Source organism: Hippocampus zosterae, chromosome 3 (genome assembly GCF_025434085.1).
Source record: "Hippocampus zosterae strain Florida chromosome 3, ASM2543408v3, whole genome shotgun sequence".
In the NCBI taxonomy this organism is placed as follows: domain Eukaryota; kingdom Metazoa; phylum Chordata; class Actinopteri; order Syngnathiformes; family Syngnathidae; genus Hippocampus; species Hippocampus zosterae.
In genome coordinates, this window is record NC_067453.1 from 27,150,412 (window position 1) to 27,168,849 (window position 18,438).

The following is an 18,438-nucleotide window of genomic DNA, read 5'->3' on the forward strand; positions in this document are numbered from 1 at the left end:
TTAGGACGACATTTCGTTCTATTCTAGTTTTTTTTTTTTTTTTTTACCTGTCCAACAGTGTATTATGAGCAACTGTATCCAATGCTGCACTGAAATGCAATAAAAACAGAAATGACACCTTTCCTGCATCCTTCCCATTTATTACTGGAAAAGCTGCCGCTGTTCCGTGAGGAGGTAGCAAACCAACACGGCGCGCCCAAGACCCAAATGATCATGAGCTGTACATAAAATATAATGTGCCAGCCCAGAACTTTGTCCAGCGTTCTTTCACTCTGACTTGACCACGGCTGTGTTTGGGTGTGCCACTGCGGGAGCAGCTTGCCACTGCGCACCACCACTACAAAGCTGCGGGAAGTCTTCATTCTGGCCGCCACTTACTGCATATCACATCGATTTCACCGTCGCAATTCACGGCAGGATCAACATTTCGTCCGGCTGACACCTCACCCTTGAGTCGGGCGGGGGGCTTTGTGAAGTTTCCAGCTGCACATATAGACGCGCAGAAGTGATATCTTGGCTCACGGCGGGTGGCATTTCCATGCAGCGTATTGATTCCGGATCACTGTTGCTGATCTTTAATAATCAACAAGTCCAAGTTGGAGTTACGTGGGCGGCAGCGGGAGCTCACACCAAGACTGCTGTGCATCGCTAGAAGCGCTAACAAACACTGCTGGGACAGCAGATAACACATTTTTAAAAGTCTATTGACGACAGCGGCCGACTGGTTATTGTTTAATTGGTCTGCTTTTTCGCAACGATGATCTTCTCGGACTTACTAGATTGTCACTTAGGGAGCAGTATTCAATTCTATCTCTCCATAAAATGCCAAAAAAAAACATAGAAATTGGTGCCAAGGAAGTATATTTAAAGTGATGCGTGCAGCTTATATTTTGACATTTCTATCTTTAAACCTATTAAGCATTCATTTGCTATGATTTTATTTGTATTTGGAGAACATATTGTACGTATGAATTCTTGATATTTCAGTCAGTAGCTAAGATGAGCCAAGTGCAATCGAAACAATCTGCTTTTGGTAGACATTTATGATTCCTTCTTGCACATTTTCTTTTCTTAAAAAAAAAAAATAAATCAAAAAATGGATAAAAACTCTCTCCCCAGCAGGACTCTGTGAAAATCTACGCCGCGTATACTTCTTCACTGTTTCCATGGCAACCAGACAGTGCACTGAAGGGTGGGCTACCGGCTCTTAACTTTCAGCTGGCATTAATGAAAAGACTGCAGGACGTCTTGGCCACTTGTCCTTTTGAGATCACGTTGGGAGCCGTTCGGCCTGTCCTTGTGCCCCCGCCGTCCGTCCGTCCGTCCGTCGGCGCGCGGCGGGCTCGCCAGCCATCTGACATTATTGTCAGCTTTGATAATGAGTCGGCGTTTTCGCCGCAGGACATGCAGTCGCTGTATTTTCAGATTATTTCCCAGGCACGCTAATTTCTAATTACACGTTTGACACACTTGCGTTGACGCCTTAATTTAAATCTATTTTAAAACTATTCCATACCGGTAGGCTTATTTCCAGAAAAAAAAGCTTGCGCTTTCATAGAAATGCTTGCGTGACGAGTGAAAGCGGGCCCGCTTGTGGGGAAACTTCGATACAATAATCACATCAATGGCGCAAACAAACTCTTATTGGCGTACATGCAAAATAATACGTCATTTGTTGCACAAAATGCTCTCCCTGTGGCAATTAATGCATTTGTGTTCGGCAAACAAGTATTTCCGTCCAACCTTTTTTTTTTGTTGTTGCTCTAGTGATCATTCCGGTCACGGATGATCTGGAGTTTATTCCAGATAACTTTGGCTCAGAAATGTGATCAATCATATAGATCAGTGGTCCCCAAACCCCGGGCCGCGGACTGCCACCGGTCCGTGGGTCATTGGGTCCAAGGCCGCACAGAAAGAATAAATAATGTAGATTACCTCCGTTTTATTGATTTCAGAATCTGAAAGATCTTTTATTTTGAAAAATGACCGGATTCTCTAATACATTCTACGGCAGTATGTCACTCTTGACGCAAATCAAGGCAACGTTTAATTGGCAGTATCAGGAGTCCTACTTCAAAAATAGATTTATCACAACGGGAGATTCCCACGCACCAAGCCTACTCTGCGCAATATGCGGCGATGGGGAGCCGTATTTTTCATGCACTTTGTATTTGCGAGGTATCTTATTTTGAAGGCACGTTTAAACATGACCACAGTGACCAAAGAGTGTTGCGGCCAGATAGGACCTTCCTCGTGTCATAATTTGACGTGTTGTGATTTGATAATTAATTCATCATTCATTCATTCATCTTCCTAACCGCTTGATCCTCACTAGGGTCGCGGGGGGTGCTGGAGCCTATCCCAGCTGTCTCAGGGCAGTAGGCGGGGGACACCCAGAATCGGTTGCCAGCCAATCGCAGGGCACACAGAGACGAACAACCATTCTCCCTCACACTCACACCTAGGGACAATTTCGAGTGTTCAATCAGCCTGCCATGCATATTTTTGGAATGTGGGAGGAAACCGGAGCACCCGGAGAAAACCCACGAAGGCCCGGGGAGAACATGCAAACTCCACACAGGGAGGCCAGAGCTGGAATCGAACCCGGTACCTCTGCACTATGAAGCCGACGTGCTAACCACTGGACTATAATTATGTTTAGAAAATACTTTTCACGCAGATCAGATCATATATTGTGTTATTGGCGTATTGATCCGCCACAGTTTAAAGGCCTGTCCCTGAAAATCTGACATTAAACCGGTACGTGGGGCAAAAAAGGCTGCGGACCGCTGTTATAGACAAACACACAAATTCATATCTCAGGACAATTGAGAGACTCTGATCAAGCTAAAGTGTATTTTCGGGAGGTTGGAGGTAGTATCCGAAGAACATATTCAACGAAGGGTTCGAACCTAAAATTCTTTCACTACGAAGCAGCGTATGCGAACCACAATGTTTTATATCGCCCAAATTCAAGACAGTGTTTAAAGCAATTGGTCACAAAGTGCGGTACGAGTACTGCAATTGAGTCATTGTTCCGCCTGTCACGATAACGTCACTGGCATCCATCGTCGAACAAAGACACATTTTTTTGTCATGAATAAATGCTCATTTTCCAAACAATTGGGTGAAATTAGACAATTTCACTGCGGCGCAGTGGTTGAAATCGTTTTTTCCACGGCTGCCTGTGATTGAAAAATCTCAGCGACAGACACTAATAGATAACGCGGCCTAATAGTCCTCAAATGAGTAGAATTAAATCATCAAATAAGTCGCTCGTTGATGACAGACATGCGGTCGCGAGACGTACGTGACGCTCGGATTTGAAAGTTATGCAGCGTGACAGCCCCGCGCGAAGTTGCCGTACTGATTAACGTTCATCGCCGCGTGCCCCTGTCATGAGCATGTGAACGTTTCGCGGGAGAGGCCTCCTTTCGTGCATCGCTGCTCCACTCCGTAAATAAATGAGGGGGCGCTCTTGTTTTGCAGGCTCACCCGTTCGCCCGCTTTTGTCTTTAATTTAGAAAGGAAAAAGGAAAAAAAGTACAGCGGGCCCTTCAGTTGTTAATGAGCCTGCTGTTCTTTTTCATTGTAAGATGCTATCAAGCCGCAGCCCTGAAAAACGTCAAAAAACAGAAAACGAGACGCAACCAAAACATTCACTACGTTGAATTACGAACAGTGTACTGACATCCATGACAGCGGCGCCTTGAGATCCGAGTTTAATTCATTCGGCCATTCATTCATTCATTCATCTTCCTAACCGCTTGATCCTCACTAGGGTCGCGGGGGGTGCTGGAGCCTATCCCAGCCGTCTCCGGGCAGTAGGCGGGGGACACCCTGAATCGGTTGCCAGCCAATCGCAGGGCACACAGAGACGAACAACCATTCGCACTCACACTCACACCTAGGGACAATTTAGAGTGTTCAATCAGCCTGCCATGCATATTTTTGGAATGTGGGAGGAAACCGGAGCACCCGGAGAAAACCCACGCAGGCCCGGGTAGAACATGCAAACTCCACACAGGGAGGCCGGAGCTGGAATCGAACCCGGTACCTCTGCACTGTGAAGCCGACGTGCTAACCACTGGACTACCGGGCCGCCCTCATTCGGCCACTACGCTTTTAATTTCATGCACAAAAATGAGCAAAACGATAAAGGAGGAACACTTCCACCCAAAGTATGGCGAGGACACGCAGGTTTCAGCATCGCAGCTTCTCAGCGCGTGCCGGATGCACACAAACACACGCTGACCTTTATAAGACGCGGAAGGTGTCAACTGTGAGTGTGCGCCATCATGCTCAACATAATTCAACATCCTTCACCTACGGTCGCGCGGCGCGGGAAGGACGCGCAGCGGCCAACCTTCCCGCCTAGCGATGCTCGCGCGGCGCAATTTGCATAACAACCTCTACCTGTGCGTAATTAGCACGGTGACTTTGGGGCGGCGGAGGAGGGGTCGGGTGAATGAGGCCTGACTCATTAGCGTTGTGCCAACTGCTTGCTAAAACCAAGCTAGCGGGATGCTCTGGGACACAATTGAATGTGGAGGGTGGGAGGGGGTGTGGGGGAGGGGATGGATCGAAAACCAGCCAACCCACATTTTTTAAGGTCCATTCTTTGTTACAGTGTTACCTCTAAATATGAAATTGATTGGTTCTGGAAGAAATTTCTTAACTAGAAAGTTTTGTAAGTAGAGACGTGTTTTCCATGTAAATGCCCTAATCCGTTCCAAGGAAGGTTTATCGGCATTTCTGAGAGCGATGAAAATTCACTGGAGCCCCTTTGTTGTGGTGCGGGCCACCAAAAAGAAACCTCTCTACAAACAGAGGAAATTGCTTGGGGCCACACCTCAAACATTTTCTGAATGTCTAAATATTGTTCTTCACTTTGATTTAAAGCAAACATACTTTTTAAGTTTCGACTGGCGGGTTTAAAAGCACAACGAAATGCTTCTATTGTGAGCGCTCCCCTCTGTCTTCTCATGCAAAGGACGATTCCCTCTTCTTATTGTGCATGTGGGCACTCGAATCAGGAAGGCAAAATAAACTTTTGTCAGGAAAATGAAGCAGTTATCCCATCAGAGCCGAGAAGATGAGCGCAAAACGGTTTGTAGATCAACTGCCGAATGTTGGAAGCTTTTTACACAGTGACACTGCATGTGCGTGACCGACTAGAGTGTGAGAGCTGCGCAGCTGCTCAGTCGTCCTTTCGATTATTTTCCGGGGACGAAGGGCCACCCGACTCACTGGCCAAATAAAAACGGTTGAGAGCTGCCCGTTACCCCTTATACATCCCGCCATCCATTTTCTGATCCGCTTCAGGGACACGGAAAGCAGAAGAATGTTCTCCAAGTGCTCTTTTTTTTTAGTTGAATTTGACCCACTTTTCTTCCTAGCTTCAGTTGAATCCCAAATCCCCCAAAATGGAATCCGGTGCAAAATGGACACCAATTAACGAGACCTCCTGGATGGCGAGTCTGATGACTAAGCATCCAATCAGGCACCTTTTGGCTCTCTGGTCGGACCCGAACGGAGAAGCAGCGCCTTGACGTTGATGTCTCCCACTTCGCCCTCAGCAAAGTAGCTCCCGCCCGAGGGATGGATTTCACGAAAAACAAAGCGGCAGAGCGGCCAGGCAATCTAACGAGATCTCTCTTCCTCTGACTCATTTCCGAAGAAACCTGATGAGAACTTAACATGCGGCCTATGAAATCTCACCTGCGAGCAGGTGTCAAGGGGAGCTACTTGAGCGATGAGTCCCCAAGAGATGCTGAATCAACATGTCAGACGGTACGGGAGGGGGGAGATTAAGCTCAGTGATCTGCATACATTAGCGCGGAGAAAAGCACGGCACTTAGCTCCGGTCATGGCGAGTCCCGGCGTGGTCTGAGCGCATGAATAAATAAACGCAAGGAGCACTATGAGAACAACCGAGAGCAGAGCAGATGTGTCCATGGGTAGTAGTGGGTGGGTGGGAGATAAAAAATAAGATTACTGACTTGTTGTGATGGAAGCCTGCCTGCCCGCCTTCCGTCATTCAGCATCTTTGTTTCCGGTGATGACGTATTTATCTCCGAAACGTATCAAGGCACTTGAAAGTGTCCTGGGAACCTTGATTTACTGAATGGGGCGGGAAATTGGGAGAATACTTGGAATGGCAAAACAGGAGTCAAGGACGAGTTCGAGTCAAGGATTTAGACGTCGCAAAAATAACAACTCGGTAAACTGTTTGCAAAATTGCAACATAAGCCGGGATCCTTTGATGTCAATAGGCAGGGCAGCTTGATTTACCGAGCGCATTTCATACACGAGGTAACTCAATGTGCTTCGCATCATTAAAATTCCAAAATGTAAAGGCATTTCATTCATTTTCTGATCCGCTTATCCTCACAAGGGTCGCGGGGGGTACCCGAGCCTATCCCAGCCGTCTCCGGGCAGTAAGCGGGGGACACCCTTGAACCGGTTGCCAACCAATCGCAGGGCACACAGAGACCAACAACCATCCGCGCTCACACTCACACCTCGGGACAATTTGGAGTGTTCAATCAGCCTTCCCACGCATGTTTTTGGAATGTGGGAGGAAACCGGAGCACCCGGAGAAAACCCACGCAGGCCCAGGGAGAACATGCAAACTCCACACAGGGAGGCCGGAGCTGGAAATGAACCCGGTACCTCTGCACTGTGAGGTCCACATGCTAACCACTGGACCACCGGGCCGCCTATTTTAAGTTATTTACAAAACAAAATAATTTCAGCCATTGAAAAGCAAAGTCAAGAAAGAAAAAAAAAAACATTTTCTAAAATGACTAAAGGAACATACAGCGCAAGAATAAGATTTAGAAAAAGAAAGTGATTGTAGAAATGCCTTCTCCAAACTACAACCTGCCTCCACATTTTGCCCGGCTACCCCCGAACAATACCAGAGATGCCTTCTCGTTTTTTTTCTTCAGTCTGACCACGTGATCGAGACTTGAACATGGATTGAACGTAACATTCTGTTCTACCCTTCTGCAGCCCGTACTCTAACAGAAACCTTTCCCTCAAAAAATAAAAAAAAATCCTGGACAGACTCGTCAAATAAAGCGGAATAATGGCGAAAAGATTCGAGAATAGAACATTTGATTGGTTATTTAGTTAATAAAGAGCGTTACTTAATTAATACTGTTATGTATTTTCTGGAGGGTTTTTTTTTTCCTGTCAAGATCACAGAAAGTGTGAACATTTGCTTCTGTGCCTTTTTGGAAAACACTCAATGTTTATGTTTGGACATTTTTGCTATCGTCACACTTTGTTACAAACTGACCCCGGCCCCCGTCAGTGAAGGGAAAAGTTATTTGGCCCTCACAGGAAAAAGTATCCCCATACCCCTGCTTTAGAAATATTAGAAAATAGATATAGGAATGGGGGGGGGGGGGGGCGGGGGGGGGTATTTTTTTACCAGAATTTAAAAAGATTTATACTTGGGGATGGTTTTATTTCTCTCGGCACCTTATTACATTTGCGTGCAGCATTACAGCTAAATACTGCTTCACCATGTTTGCTTAGAACTCAGGATTCTCGAATCAGCTGAGCTCGGCTTTATACTTCTGTCCAAATGTTGCTTTATTCAAGACCTAAGCCATTTTGGTGATTCATAAACCAGTGGCATCATTTGAAATTCTACAACTGACTGGGAATGACTGCAAAGCTTCCAGTACTGGAGTCATATGCTCTGATTCATTAATCGTGTTCCGGTCGCAAACAACAGGTTGTCGCCAAGAAGATTGATGAATATTTTGAGAGCTGACAATGTTATCCGTTTTACCCGTCATTCCTCGGGCTTAAAATCAATTCTTCAGATTCTTGCTTGGCCTTCCAGCAGTAACACGCAAATCGTTGGATGGATGAACTGCTGAATATTTTTGACCCCAAACTGTCAAGTCCAAGTGGAGAATTAAAGAGGCAAGCGTGTAAATTCTGAAAATTAAAGTTCATCAAGCTATTTTTAAAACACTCTTCATCAAAGCCCGAAATATGAGACAGTGACCAGCATGGCTAACGTTGTTTTGGTCACACACTCGGTACGCCCTCCCATCATGCAGATGTGCCACCATCCATAAAAAAAACAAAGCAGCTTTCAAAAGCTTCCCAAGCAGGTGTTAACGGCTGCGGCAAAACTGAGACAGCAGGTAAATTGGTGTCATCATCTGTTTTACGGATCAAAATGACGCCCAGACGAGTCTTTTCTTTTGTTCTTCTCAAGTTGTCGTCTAAAAACAGCCGACGCGATTCGACGCGAGATGACATGACTACTTCCGAGCCCTCTAAAACCTTTCCACTTTTGAAGGTCAGTCGACATCCGCAGGATGTTTTGAAGGGCAACTCAATAGCGGAAGTGACAATGAGCTAAAGTTACCCGACAGCCCGCTGAGCCGCATTTCGGAGTGGATCGTTTCCGAAATGTCAGCGAGCGGCGAACGAGCGACGCGGCGATGCCTTGATTTGTCATTCGCCTTTGAATAAGCGGCAACTCTGCTTAATGTCGCGCTTAATTAGACAGCAGTAGCGCAGAAACATCCAGTCAGTAATACGGAGGAAATAGTGCATTGCCGATTGAAAGGATGACATCACACAGTTGCCGAGCAGCGCTTTTGTCAAAGCGGGATGCGTCAAAAGGTGTCCGCCCTCATCAACCCGGAAAAACATCGCCCCGATATTTTTTCTATTTTAGGGTTGACGCTTGGTAGCGAGTGCCTCAATGAATAGAGAAACGCTATCGCCATAAGATCGATATTACTTAGGCGATCATTCCGATATCTTCAGAAGCGTGTGAGCAAAGTCCAGACGTCAAAAATAAATTTTAGTGACTAGCGATCGCATTTAACCGACTTTCAGCAACATTTATTTCCTGCATCGTGCATTTAGACATGTGTCACTGGCGTGTCACATTACGGTAAGTGAGGAGGGACATATTACTTTACGGCAGGCATCTCCAAAGTCCGGCCCGCGGGCCAAATCCGGCCCGCGGTCGAATTTCATCCGGCCCTCGGCCCCCGTCATAAAATCAGTGCCGTCTGGCCCGCAGGTCAGGCGCAATGGAACACGTGTTGCATTGACTGAGGTCTCGTAGACTGGTGAGTGATGTTTCATAGAGTACTGCTTCCCTCTAGTGGCTAAATGAGTAATAGCATTCACTAAATGAGTAATAGCATTTAGACACTAGAGGGCATCACTCACGAGTTAACAAGACATCACTCCGTGTTTATATTGACTGATATGTCATATTTCAAATTCCTGTTTCAAATGAACCAAAAGAAATTCTTAAGATTGTTGAAATTAAAATAAAAATGGAAATGTGAAACAGACTGGCTTACTAAAATTTGTTGAACAATATTGTTGTTCAATGTAAAGAATGTCAGCCAAGGTCGGCCCCCCGACATTTTACCACATAAAATCTGGCCCCCTTGGCAAAAAGTTTGGACACCCCTGCTTTACGGGCTGAAGAGCCAATCGAAACTGTTTCAATCAAGGGGCCCGAAACCCTTTCGCCATCGGAAATGAAGAACAACTATTACTTTTTTTTCCATTTTGCGGCAGACACCCACTGAACCAGACGGCCCGGTCGGAGCGATTGGTCAGCGCATCCGCCATCTTGAATGTGGCCACCGCGATCGCCATAAACTCAGCAAACAATATTTGTCAAAACAGAATGACACAATGCAATCAAAAACAAGGTTTCGGTATGAATCCGATGGCTTTTGTTTTCATCATATATCGGTCAAGGAGCAAGTGAACGACGCAAATAGCTTCGCTTTGCCACATTCAATATGGCTGTGGCACTCCTGCATTTCATGCGGCTCACAGATTGTAAAGGTCCACGTGTGCGCATCTATCATATGTCAGACTCAGAGCAGAGCGCAGACATTTCCTTTACAGGCGGAAAGTGATCCAATCTGACGCAAAGTTCATCTCATTTTGTTTGCAAATGAAATGCGGACCTTGGGTTTAGAGCGCAAGGGCCAACGGGCGTGCGGAATAGCAATGTGTTCTGTTTTGGAATCTCTTAAAGGATTTGCATAAAGTGTTCGTGTGGACATCAATCTACCTGCTAGCAAGGTAACAGTTTTCTGTTTAGTAAACACGTTTTTTTTAAAGACTTTTCATCATGGTGTTCAGCAAATGCTTTGCTAAATTGGGATATATTCTGCAACATGAATGCTACAATTTGAAAATAAAATATTTTTTTTTGAGAAAAGCACTCCTGCTTTAGTTGGCGCCACGCTCTTTTGAGATGCGTTCTCCATGAAATTAAGAGGTTGGATTCCCATTTATTTTGTTTGTCAAGTTTTCAGTGAGTGTCGCAATGCCATTAATAGAGTTAGATGTTCGCCAGCATCAATTGTGCAACGTACGCATGGAACATTTTCCGGCATCTTTCCATGCATGCTGTGGAGGAGTGATGCAGCCTTTCGAAGATTTCCCGGAAGACTTTGTCAGCGGCGAGCGTTCCAGGATTTTGGAGTGTGTCAAACACACAAGGGGGAGGAGTGGGACTGAGAGAAAGGTCTCAACTAAATATGTATTAGTTTTGATTGATCTCCAACTGCGAGGAGGAGGAAGAGAAGGAGGAGGAGGAGCAGGAAGACTGTTGGTGGGCCGATGTCAAAGATTTAATAGTGATGTCAAGCCAGCGAGCTAGCAAGGCCGCGCGGCAGCAACATTCATCAGGGCGATGAAACGCCGCTGCGGCTTGTGTTTATTTTTAAAACATGAAACTCTGGTTATTGAAAGTGTTCTATAAATACTGTTGACTTGACTTGATTTGACTTGACTTGAATACTGGCTGAGGTGGCACACGCCAAATCAACCGTTTGAAATCGACAACAACCGTTTGAAATCCAAACACGTTTGTGCCGCAAACCAGTTCCACTCGGCGGACCGAAAACTTTTCGCCCGAGACACATTGTTGTTGATATATTCATTCATTCATTCATCTTCCGAGCTGCTTGATCCTCACTAGGGTCGCGGGGGGTGCTGGAGCCTATCCCAGCTGTCTTCGGGCAGTAGGCGGGGGACACCCTGAATCGGTCGCCAGCCAATCGCAGGGCAAACAGAGACGAACAACCATTCGCACTCACACTCACACCTAGGGACAATTTAGAGTGTTCAATCAGCCTGCCACGCATGTTTTGGGAATGTGGGAGGAAACCGGAGCACCCGGAGAAAACCCACGCAGGACCCGGGGAGAACATGCAAACTCCACACAGGGAGGCCAGAGCTGGAATCGAACCCGGTACCTCTGCACTGTGAAGCCGACGTGCTAACCACTGGACTACCGGGCCGCCCTTGTTGATATATATTTCTCTGAAATATTGATTAAAGATTTAGCATCCATTTGTTCAAGTCAGACAGGGCATGAATATAGTTTGCAAATATCACTGCCCTTCATAATTGGACAGAGACAATTCCTGGGAGGATATTCTTGACCTAGGTCAACTTTGGTGCTGTGTGTGCAAGGAAAATGAACACCATGTAAAATTTACGTGATCGTATCATGCAATCAGACCAAGGGCTAGCATCTATTACACATTTATGAATTTTTAACGGCGGGTAAATTGCTAAATTATGCATTGTTAATGTTGATTTTTTCTCCCCCCCCCCCCACCTCCTATACATAGAATTATTTTCCAGTGTTTGAGAATATAAGTTATATGAAATGATTGCCGCTGGTGCCACATTTTAACTTCAATTATGTTCATATAGCAAAATGAATACATTTTTATTGTCCAACAAGCCGGCATGTATCTAGTGTTGTCTGTTTAATGTAAAAAAAAATATATAGTATATTGACGTATATTTATATTTAGAATGACAATAATAATCAAAAACGATGATCATCAACGATAAGAATTAACTGAAAATAAACAGCTTGCCCCGTATTACGTCATATCCCAAATATTAAAACATTTTTTTAAAAAAAGGTAAGTGAATGTCAGATTTATTCATTGTGACTCAAAGTTGTGCCATTAAAATACAAATATGATCGACTGTGTGTTCTCTCAAAATAAGAGCAACGAGCGCATGATAAGCAAATGCTAACGAGGTCTGCCGAATGCGGCCCGAGACACATTGTTGTTGATGTGCAATCAGAGCAGAAAGTAATGAGAGCTGGGAAACAAAAAAACTAGTTTTTTTTTTTTTTAATGAGGACGTGCCTTGCGTCTGATTAGCACATGCAAATGATTGCACTACACTTCATCCCTTATCTGTGTTCAAGACGGGGGCATATTCATATCATATCATTGGCACTCGTAATATTCATTATACACTTTAAAATGGAAAACTTGAATTGAACATGAGTCATTTGGTGTTAAAAGTGTTTACAATAATAAAAATAGGCCTCTTGATGGTTATGATCTCAACTATTTTATGGAAAGTATGAAGCATGCTCTAATACGGAAAAGTGTTCCCCTGGGCTTTGTTCTCAGCCCCTCTCACTTGCAGATGTAATGAACTGCAATGTAATCATATAGAGAAGGATGGCTGGATATCTCTTTCTTTATAAATGAGATTCAAATGTAATTTTTTTATATTTTCTTATTCAACGGTTTATTACGTTAGGTATATCGATACATGTACAGCAGTGTTTAAAATGATTAAAGTGGCATCGAGCATCAGAGCGCCAAGAGCCCATTCGGACATCATTAAATGTGATTCGCTTTGCCAAGTTCATTTCATGCGTCATGCTCAATCATGAAGCCACATTGCTCACGACCATTATTTGCGGTGGCGGCCTGGAGAAAAATTGCGCGTAAAATGAGTTGTTAGCTCCTCATTTTGGCAGCGGGCAGCATCAGCGTAATTGCAGGGAAAGTCAGAGTGGGGGGGGGGGGGTGGAGTGGTGGGTGGGGTGTCCATATCGTGGGTGCCACTCTGCGAGTCACCCTTGGACCAGATCACTCGCTGGCTCTGCAGTAAAATGGCATGAAAATGATTCATTTGACGGTTGCACTTCGCCACGTCATCCAAATCTAGAAGTCGAATCCACTCGGAGGGCAAACAGGGCTCTCGGTGTGCAATACCGACCTGCTTCTATATTCGAATCATACATAATTGATCAATGTTTGCATTTGCAATGAGTGCGGAATAAGTCCTGTATATTCTTTACTTGATTCAACTTAACAGTCATAAAAGGCATGCAACAGTTTGGGCATCGCATTGAGACTTCTTCTGTTGTGCCCAACTTGGCCACCAGGGGCACAAAAACAGTCACGCAGACACCTGCCACGGCTTGTATTTTGAAACCTTCTGGAGTCCAGTCACTCTTATCTCAAGGCACCACTTGTGTCAAACAGTTGTAATGACTGTCCAATGTCTTCAAAGGTTGCTTACAGATATGCAGCGATGAGAATATCAAAATTCCTCTTGTTTGAAAACATCATCAAGTACTTGGACATGGGACTCTAAATATAGATATTGAATTGCATATGAAATTACAGTATCATGAGAGAAAACACCACCCGAAAGGTTCTCATCTCAACTCTGCCATGAGAACTACATTTTCCCATGGCAGGATATATTTTTAAAACCAAACCCAAGCTGTGCCCCAAGTCATCGTCATGGTAACAGATGCAGGCGGGGTGACTCAACCGGGGGCTTATTTCAGCAAATCCATAACACATCGTGAGCTTTATTTTAGTAAAAACCGGCATCTTACCGGTAATTTTTGTGCTAGGGCAAGTCTAGTTTAACGTGTTTGGGAATTCGGCAGACCGTGCAGCAGACAGGATGTTACCAATTATGCGCCCCCAGCGCACCTAACGATTTTGGTGACTGAGACCAGACTAGACATTAGACCAGAGAAAGGCAGGTCTAAATTGTGGCGCAGTGGAGCTTTTGGCAGATTTGAGCGAGGCGCAGGAAGACAGATTCTGAAGTCCGTGGACGTGTAGGGATGGACGTCATCGTTTTTTAATTCAAAATCATGACAACAGCGTGCGGTGATCCTCTGAATTATCGTATCAATTCATTGAACAAGTGATCATCTTTAATCAAGTGTCCACTTCGAAGGAACCAACTTTCCATCCACAAGTGGGGATCTTGCAGTTCTTTTTGAATGTACGTCAGGCATGTCGAGTGAATGATGAGAGCCCCGCTTCGTTCAGGAAACACGTCGGCTCCGTTCACCTCCACTGTGCCACCAAAAATTCGACAGACCTTGGATGCATGTTTGAATCTCCGTATTTTATCCCACCTCCATTTAAAAATAACCGTTTCGATGCAATTTGGCGGCGCATTTAAAAAAAAAAATCACAGGAAAGCAATCGTGAATGCAACAGTGGAAAAAAAAAAAAGGTCGCGTCGAAGGTGGGGCTGATTTGATTTCATCAATTATTATTTCTCCCATCCTGCGGAGCTATCATGTTTACTCCTCTGGAAATGGGGCAATGTGATAAATATTGATGCTTCTCGCCGTCTGAGTGCATCCATGTGGTTGGATCAAGGCCGGAATATCACGTTGCCCCTTTCGGATGGGAGTAAGTCGACTCCCGAGCCTTAAAAGCACTTTCCCGGCCGTGCGAGTGCCCACTGTCCTCCCCCCCTCTCCTCACCCAGATCCTCGCCCTCTTTTCTGCGGACCTCCCCCGTCAATCTGCCATCGCCCTCTCACTACTTTGCCCTCCCAATCTTTTTCCTTCCCCGTTTCTGCTTGCATTAAGTGACGGCCAGATCCTGACACTTTCCTCCCGTCCCTTCCCTCCCTGCGGATTCCACGGAGATCAGAAGACGAGCGGAGAATCGATAATGAGATCGCAGAGATTTAAAAAAAACAAATATATATCGAAAAAAAAAGATGCTCATCCTACATACAGAAATAGAAGCATCCACTCTGAGTGAAGCTGACAAAATGAAGGATAACAAGGGAAGAGGAAGGGGAGGGGAGCATCAAAGAAAGCGTTGTCATCAGCGTGATAGTTAAAAATAATAATAATAATAATCAAATACATTGTTGATACATATAACCAGGTGTGATGGCTCCCCCGTTAAAACACTTTGCATTATGGATGCACACTTCCCAACACATACTAAAAGTCCCCGCAGAAGTCATGACCAATCAGCTACGCTCTGCAAAGTTGTCTCCGGGTGATAAAATATCCAAAACGGGACATTTCCCTACAGCCGTGGGGATCCGAAAACACACATGACCATCCCGATCCTGGTTACAGCGCGCCTTCATTCGGAATGTCCGCTCACGTCTGTCACTGGGCTCTGACAAGTAAATCAGTGAGGCGGGAATGTCACCCTTACCGGCGCGTCAGTGAAGACTATCCAGGAAACACTTCGCGTCATGCCGTGCCGGGCTTGCTGGTTAAATTCCACGGTGCTCAAGCAGAGGAGGTCGACGACTCCGTTTTGGGATGCACAGAAAAGGAAGAGACAAGCAGGGGTGGGGGTGGGGGTGGGGGGGGGGGTTCTTCGTGTGTGTGTGTGTGTGTGTATCTGAAGGAGGATGCGGTATCCAAGTCGCGTCAGCTGCCGAGCCACATGGGCACTCGCGCACGCGGCACATGCGTTTTTCACCGCGACGGGCATCGCTCGCTCGCGCACGTGCGCACGCACACAGGAAGGGAGGGGGAGGGATGGGGGAGGGGGCGCGGCGAGGTAGTTTGGTTGGTTGGGAGCCGCAGTGTGTGATGAGATCGGGAGATGGGGTGGCGCCCCTCCTCATTTCTGCCGCCGTCTACACTGCGGTCTGATCGACGTAAACAGGAGAAGCCGGAGGGAGCTGCCATGCTTTGTTTGTTTCTGTTTAACACTCAAGATGGAGGACGCCACGGCAATAGGAGCAGGTTGCCGGGCCCGTTTCCCAAAACAAACAAACGACCAAAAAATAGAATATTAGCGTTCTCAGAGTAAACAAAGCCATCTGTCATTTGACCAAAGCGTGAAAGTATCGTGTCGGTTGAAGAAGGAAAAAAAGATGATAGAGGACACGGAAGGCCGAGCGTATATTACATCCATTAAGTTGATTCCAAAAATATATGTGGTGACGATTTGATTGTCGGGCGGCCCGGTAGCCCAGTGGTTAGCACGTGGGCTTCACAGTGCAGAGGTACCGGGTTCGATTCCAGCTCCGGCCTCCCTGTGTGGAGTTTGCATGTTCTCCCCGGGCCTGCGTGGGTTTTCTACGGGTGCTCCGGTTTCCTCCCACATTCCAAAAATATGCATGGCAGGCTGACACTGCCATGCACTCTAAATTGTCCCTAGGTGTGAGTGTGATTGCGAATGGTTGTTCGTCTCTGTGTGCCCTGCGATTGGCTGGCAACCGATTCAGGGTGTCCCCCGCCTACTGCCCGGAGACAGCTGGGATAGGCTCCAGCACCCCCCGCGACCCTAGTGAGGATCAAGCGGTTAGGAAGATGAATGAATGAATGAAGGATTTGATTGTCGTAAACATGATCGCAGCGAGCTTGGCGAATTGATGGGACTTTCTGCTGTTCGGGATTCACGCCGTGCTCTTTTTTGACGCTGAACGGGAGCGTGCGATGCTATCTTTGAGCGGTGTTGAGAAACATTTCAACACACGCATGTGAGAAAATGCCTTCCGCAAAGCTGACAATGACAGTTTGCGGTTCCCAGATTGCCCCTTTACACTATAAAACTGCTTGGTCAAAACTAACGACACATTGGGTGAAATAGCTTGCGCAGTGCTAGGACCCGGCCAATGTTTTTTTACCCAGTGTGCTTTGGGTTGACGAAGTAAACACAAACCATACCGATGAAGTAAAGCTACCAAACGAAATGGGTTACTCGGTTATCAGTTGAGCTGCGGTTAAAAATAGCATACTTTTTATGACCAACATGTTCTAGAAGAGTTAGAACTATAGTTTTAAGTTGTGATGTCACCATTCGCCACTAGATGGCAGACATGGTTTCGTTGCACTTGCACTGGCCTGTACTACAACTTGAATAGGCATCGTTGTTTTTGATTGTGATTTGGGATGAAATGCAGGCGCAACATAATATCCAAATTTTGAGTGAGTTGATTTCTGTGGGGCAACCAGTAGCTCTAACAGGCAGAAATAATCGAGTTAGAGCGGGCGCAACTGTTATTATCTTTTAGTGAGAGTTAATAATATTCCATGCACATCAGTCGGTGCACAAAATAATCAATACATTTTCTTCACACGCACTGGTGATTCTTCAGCTTGGCGGCCTTCTCATCAATGTCACAATTTCAAGTTACTTGTCCTTCAATGGGCATCACAATTTTTGTCAGCAACATTGACGATAAGTTCGATCGAAAAGGTTCCCCAATGCGGTGGTCCACCACGGTTAGTTAACATAATTAATACTTGACACGCATGAACGTCCTCCATTTTCTAGGCCGTCAGTTTGGAGGATGGAGCCATTGAACGACAAATATTTGCATTTCAAACGCTGCTCCGTATTGTTTTTGTCCGATCGATGAATGAGCAAAACAATAGTTGGGTGTCAAGATGGGGCAAACTCGGGTCAACTGGCGGACTCCAGAGTTCACCGTAAACATGGCGCAGCAGCATTTAGCTGCTATGCTGTACGAATATGGAATAAGATGCCAACAGTGATCATGTGTCAATGCTTTTAAATCCAGGTCAAACGTTTTGTTTGCCGTATTGATCACAAAGATCTTTTAGAGCATTTCTGCCATAACGTTTCTCCCCAACTCACGTCCGTGTGCTGTACATTCTTTTAGTAAGTTTAGTTCAGTACCGTATTTTCAAGACTATAAGGCATCATTAAAAGTCTAAAATTTTCTCCAAAATGGACAGGACGCCTTATAATGCGGAGCGTCTTTCGTATGTTCCAACGCCTCCGCAACATCTGGTCATCGAAAGCCGTCACTACGACCACCAAGCTACGCCTCTATATGTCAGTGGTTATCCCAACAGCGATTTACGCCTGTGAGACATGGATGAAGACAGCCAACATAACCAACAAGTTAGATGTCTTCCATCGGCGTTGCCTGAGATCCATCCTGAGGATCTCATGGAGAGACCACGTCACCAACGAGGAGGTGATGAAGAAGGCAGGAGTGGCTGAACTGTCAGACATTGTCTCTGAAAGGAGAAGGAAAATGATCGGCCACGTACTCCGACTGCCAAGAGAGAGACCGGCAAGTGTGGCCATGGACTGGATGCCAGAGGGTGGAAAGAGGAAGAGAGGTAGGCCAAAGAAGACGTGGAGACAGACTGCCAAAGAAGACCTCAGTGAGATGGGTGTCAGCTAGCATGGAGCAAGAAGGGTCGCCAGTGACCGGACCAAATGGAGGAAACTCGTCGCCCAATGTTCCAAATAGGAACGGGCGGAACTAACTAACTAACTAACTAACTTTTGTATGAGCTGAGTTCCAAAACCTGGCTGAGACCCGACACGCTGTTTATATAGAGAAAAGGCGGAAGTGAGTGACGACCG

General features: G+C 45.9%; 1 protein-coding gene across 2 annotated transcripts in view; it reads right to left on the reverse strand.

The window, feature by feature from the left end:
• The window catches only part of lingo1a (leucine rich repeat and Ig domain containing 1a), a 285,088-nt gene that overhangs the window by 77,330 nt on the left and 189,320 nt on the right, over nucleotides 1–18,438 (reverse strand). Inside the window, exon 1 of one of the 2 annotated variants that reach the window (XM_052062075.1) lies at nucleotides 15,292–15,455. The exons of the other annotated variant lie outside the window; for it this stretch is intronic. The gene's annotated coding sequence lies outside the window, so the exon portion shown is untranslated. Of the gene's footprint in view, nucleotides 1–15,291; nucleotides 15,456–18,438 lie in introns of those variants that run through there. 2 annotated transcript variants of the gene reach the window in all.